We start from the raw sequence: 5,393 nt of genomic DNA, 5'->3' as shown, positions 1-5,393 counted from the left end.
CACTCTCATGACTCCCTTTGTCCCTGGACCCAAGGCTTTTCCACTTTTACAAGAAGCGAAATGCTGCCAGGTCGCCGTTGCCATGTTCTTTTGCCCGAGCTTACGTGGCCCAGACGCCCTGGCCAGCTTCGTGCCCGGTGGATAAAGCGGAGACACGTTCAGGCTATGGGAGCAGCCGGGAGGAAGGCTGTGTAGCGGGGTCCTGCTCAGCCCTGCTCAGACCCTGTGTGGCCCGTGGCAGCCCCACGAACCGGATCGGCCGCCTTGGGGGTTCCTCCTCCTCCTCCTGCCTTAGGTTCTTGGGACCTGATTAGGGCCAACTCATCTTAGTCCTTATTTAAGGGCTCAGACCTGGCCGCATTACCCAAAACATATTTGCTCTGGTCTGAATGTTTGTCCCACCAAAATTCACATGTTAGAAACCGTTAACCCCCAAGGGAATGGTATTGGGGGTGGGGCTTCATGATGAGGGCAAGCCCTCGGGAGGGGGTCGCCCCTTCCACCAGGCCAGGGTACAAGAAGTCTGCAACCCGGAAAGGGGCCCTTACTCGACCGTGATCTTGGCCTTGCAGCTCCTGGAACTATGAGAAATAAACTGTTTTAAAGTGATGGGGCAAAGACCAGGGTTTTACATCTTTGTGCACTGAGATTTTATGTCTGTAAGATAAAGACACAGAAGTAAAACACATGAGTCTAGGGGCTTTGCTGTAAAAGTAAAAGCCTCTAGAAACTTAGTTTTTTTTCTTAAGTGCACGGCAGGCTCGCTTGGTGGCAAAACCTGACTTTGTTTATTCTTTCTAACGTGACTATTTAGACGTTTTATGATTATGAAATGCTGCCTCAGTCTGTCATCGGGTGTTATGCAGTATATGGTATAAGAATCTGATTGTTTTTTAATCTGAAAAAAAAAATTCTAAAGCTTTTAACTTTTTGACAAATACTAGTAATAATGCGCCATATTGAGTCCCTATAATCCTTCTGTGCTAGAATGAGCAGATGCTAGTGACTTTGATGCTTGCTTTCGGCATCTAAAATCCCCTTTTCATGTTTAAAAAATTGAGATGTAATTGACATACGACATTATATTAGTTTCAGGTGTATAACATGAAGTCTGCATATATTACAAAGTGACCGCCACAGTAAGTCTAGCTAACATCTAGTTAAATTGGGTTTTTATAAGCCTAGGTCTATTCTGTGGTATTTTGTCGTAGCAGCCTGAACAGATTAAGACAATGTTACTGTGTGACGTGTATTTTCAGATATTCAATTTTATTTTGCTTTTTTTCTTACCTCCATTTCGAGCCAGTAGCAGGTGCTTTTTGTTGGGTTGAGGGGGAGTAGCCTGAAGTCGACAGTTTTTTTCTGTCTTTTCCAAAAGCCCAATAGGCGAACTGGAACATTAACGTGACAGGCCAAAGCACGGGAAGCCAGGGCTGTGTTTAATATCGAGAAGAAAGTGAGAGTATTTCGATACTCTTTCAGCGAAAAGAGACAGAAACCCAACTCAGACCGGCTTAAGGACAAAGGGGAATTTGCTCAAATAACCAAAACATCCAGGGCTAGTTCTGGCTTCGGGCATGGCGGGGTCCAAAGGCTGAAGCGATGTTGACGGAAATCCGTCTCCGTTTTGTGGCTTCCTTTCTCCCCTGGTGGCCAGGAGCCATCGGCTTGGACACCGGCAGCACTAAGCTTCCCCACCCGCCCCTTAGCAGCCCTAAAGGAAGACTCTCTCCTGGGAGTTCTGCCAAGGCCCCCGGCTTGCCTTGGTCACGTGATGACATGCGCACTCTAGCACCTAGCACTATGACTTGGCCCGGCCTGGCTTCGGTGTCCAGCCCCGGAGCCAGAGAAACCGCATGGTCTCAGGGTACGAAAGGGACAGTTTTCCCAACCTTCCTCTGAGGGAGCCGAAGCGGAAGGGACAGTCCCGAGGTTAAGGAATCAGAGGGAGCGGGGACCTGCTCAGTGTTACGTAGCAACTTTGGCGTGATGTCAAGACCTAAGAGGAAGTGGGTCCCCAGGGTCCCCAGGGAGACAGTCCACAGTAACAGGGGTCCCCGCTTTACCACGCTACACGTGTGGAGGGGACACGCAGTGACTGCCACTTCCAGTCTGGGGCGGTTACTGTAAGTGCAGACAGATGGCAAACTAGTGGCCCTCGGCACAACCCCAGGGCAGGTAACCCAACCACCAGTGGGTCTCCCCTTAGCAAGGTAGAGGGAATCTAGTCTGTTTTTCTGAGTGATTCAGAGGGGACAGGGGACAGCCCATTTGGGAAAATTTCCCTGGGTGCCCAATTCCTGAAACAATCCCAATAGAATCAATGGGTGACAGACATCAACTAAATCAGCAACCAAGGACATCAGCATGACAAAATACCACTTAAAGAAAACTGCGGAGATAAAGCTTGACAATGGGAGGGAAATAACGGATTAAACACAACTTAATAACAACATCTTTCCCCCCCAACCCCCAAAATATAGAACATTCGCAGATTGTTTCTAAGTAGGGCCTACCTTTTATGGTCGATTGCATCCCACGTCCAGAAGCAGCAAACTATGGACTGAGCCGCTCATGCTGAGCCAAGGAATCGTGCAATGGGGACGAGCTGCCTTTGCTTCCTCTAGACCAGCCACACGGGCAGGGTGGGACAGCACGAGTCCTAGGTTTGAAGTCGGGGGATCCGGGTTCGAAACCCCATTCGCCAATTATAAGTGATAGAACTTGGGGCAAATTGTTCACTCTCCTGATCTTTAATTTTCTAGTCTATAAAATATGACCTCCAACCTCACAGACAGGTGATTAAGATGACATATGAAAAAGCACGGAATGAATTTAATGTTAATTTCTTTCACTAAGCTCTAATTCAATGCCACTGTTAACCACAGAGCTTTCAAAAATATGAATTCTCTTAAAGCGTACTCTATATGCTTTAATTAGAACGTCAGGTTAGTATGTTTGGGAAAACTTCTGTTCTAAAGTCTAAGCCCACAGCAGCATTATTTGTAATAGCAAAAACCTGGGAACGATCCAAATATACATCACAAGGAGTAATTATATATATACTACACAGCCATTTAAAAGGAAGATCTATATTTACTGACACAGAAAGATATTCCTCATAAAGTAAGTTTAAAAATCAAGTAGCAGCAGGTATGTATAATATGATCTTGCTTTTGTTAAAACAACTAAACGGGGGATGTGTGTGTGTGTGTGTGTGTGTGTGTATGCACGTATGTATATATATTATATACATAAATAGCAAAGTGTCTGGAAAAATACCTAATAACTGTTAATGGTAGTGATCTCTGGAAGACAGATTGTGGGAGAAGAAACTCTTAATTTCCTATACTCATGAAAAAAACTACACACGTGCTACTGTAAAAACATCCTTTGCCCCCAGTCCAGGGTCGTGGTGACTTCCTCCTCTACAGCAGCATCAGGACAAGGAGGTGCTGATGGCTGACAGCAGACTGAGGTGGGCACTGGGGTGGTGTGCGTGAGCGGGGCGGGGAGGCAGCGCGAGTCCACTCACTGCTCACCACCTGTGCAGGGAGGGTCCACTTGGCTGCCCACCACCTGCACAGGGAGGGTCCAACTGGCTGCTCACCACCTGCGCAGGGAAGCGTCCACCTGGCTGCGCAGGGAGGGTCTACTTGGCTGCTCACCATCTGCACAGGGAAGCGTCCACCTGGCTGCCCACCACCTGCGCAGGGAGGGTCCAACTGGCTGCTCACCACCTGCGCAGGGAAGCGTCCACCTGGCTGCGCAGGGAGGGTCTACTTGGCTGCTCACCATCTGCACAGGGAAGCGTCCACCTGGCTGCCCACCACCTGCGCAGGGAGGGTCCACCTGGCTGCTCACCACCTGCACAGGGAGGTGCCTAGCAGCCGAGGCAGTCAAAGGTTTTCTTAGCTACCTGGATTATTTTCCCAGAGCAATTTATTACGGATAATGGGAAGGATGTTCTTTGATTGACTCTTCAACTGCATTCACATTTTGCCACAGAGAACAAAGCAATGTAAAAGAATGAGTTTTTACTGTTTAATTTAGGAAGATACTTGAATTGGCTTAGACAAGTAAATGAAACATTTAGACGACATGAGAAGTGTGCCGGAGTCAGGACACAGGATTAATTTTACTGACTTTTCCTGACAGATAATAAATGGGGATTGTCTTAATAGTCACCAAATGCGTTGGCAATATTTACTGCAGTGCCATAAAATGGTCAACTGGGGCTAACCGCATCTAAAATGAAATTACATCCTGAGTCCATTTCTTTTAACAGAAATAATGAAGACCACCTGGGCAGGCCCGAGTGCACAAGAAGCACCCCGAGTGCACAGATGCGTTCAAGATAACGGAGCCCCGAGGAGGAGCCTCGAGTCCTCTCAAGACCAGTGGGGCCCTCACGTCACCCCAGTCCTCTGCGCAAGCATCAAGGTTAGAAACTGTGAGTTCAGCGGCGAAAGGTCTTGAGTCCACAGAGAAATCCTACGGAAGTTAATAAAACCGGCGTATCACACGGTCAACTACTTACCAATAAATAAACCACAACCGCCGATGTAGGCAAGCCTCTGCTTTCCAGAAGTTCACGGAAACAGGCCTGGGAGAGAGGTGACTGGGTCGTTCAAACCTCCAGGAAATGGTTTCATTATTTTCCGGGATCACCTAGCCCCAAATTTAGTCATGATAATTCAATTCGTGAGTAAAGCCTTGTGCCAGGTCTCTAGGGAATATGAGAAAGCCACGTTCCTTGCATTTAAGACTTTATAACCTGGCTATGGAGAAATATTTAATAATAAAATAACAGCTCTGACTTCTGATGCTTGCTATGTCCCAGGCACGTTCCAGGCTTTATCTCACGTAAACCAACACTAACCCTGCGACGCAGGTGCTATTAGCCCCATTCTACAGGTGAGAAAACCAAGGCTCAGAGGCCACGTGATTTATAAGGGTCCCGGCTAGGACTGTGGAACTGAGATTTGAATCCAGGCAGTCGACTCCGCTCTAGTAAGTTCTGCTACAGAGGTATAAGCGAAAGAGAAACAAACAACAGTTAAAATATATTTCGAATACGGGAGGGAGTGGGGGGAACTGCAGGGCAGGTCTGTCCGTGAGGAGCGGGAGCCGAGGGCCATGAGGCTGCCGAGCCAGCCGAGGCCCCATCACGAAGGGCTTCAGAGCTCTGTTCAGCTTCATCCTGTCGACGGTGGGAATGACAGAAACGTCAGTCGGGAAATGCTACGCCTTCATGTGTCAAGATTATTCTGGTGGAAATGACCCAGATGGACTGAAGCAGACGGAGATGAGCTGCAGGAGACGGGTTCAAATGGCTGCGGAATCTGAACGCCTGTCCCAGGTCAACACGGTCGAAGGCTATTTGTCAAAGA

The sequence above is a fragment of the Pteropus vampyrus genome, unplaced genomic scaffold (genome assembly GCF_000151845.1).
Source record: "Pteropus vampyrus isolate Shadow unplaced genomic scaffold, Pvam_2.0 Scaffold417, whole genome shotgun sequence".
In the NCBI taxonomy this organism is placed as follows: Eukaryota; Metazoa; Chordata; class Mammalia; order Chiroptera; family Pteropodidae; genus Pteropus; species Pteropus vampyrus.
The sequence above is the reverse complement of the archived record's forward strand: the minus strand, read 5'-3'. Positions refer to the sequence as shown.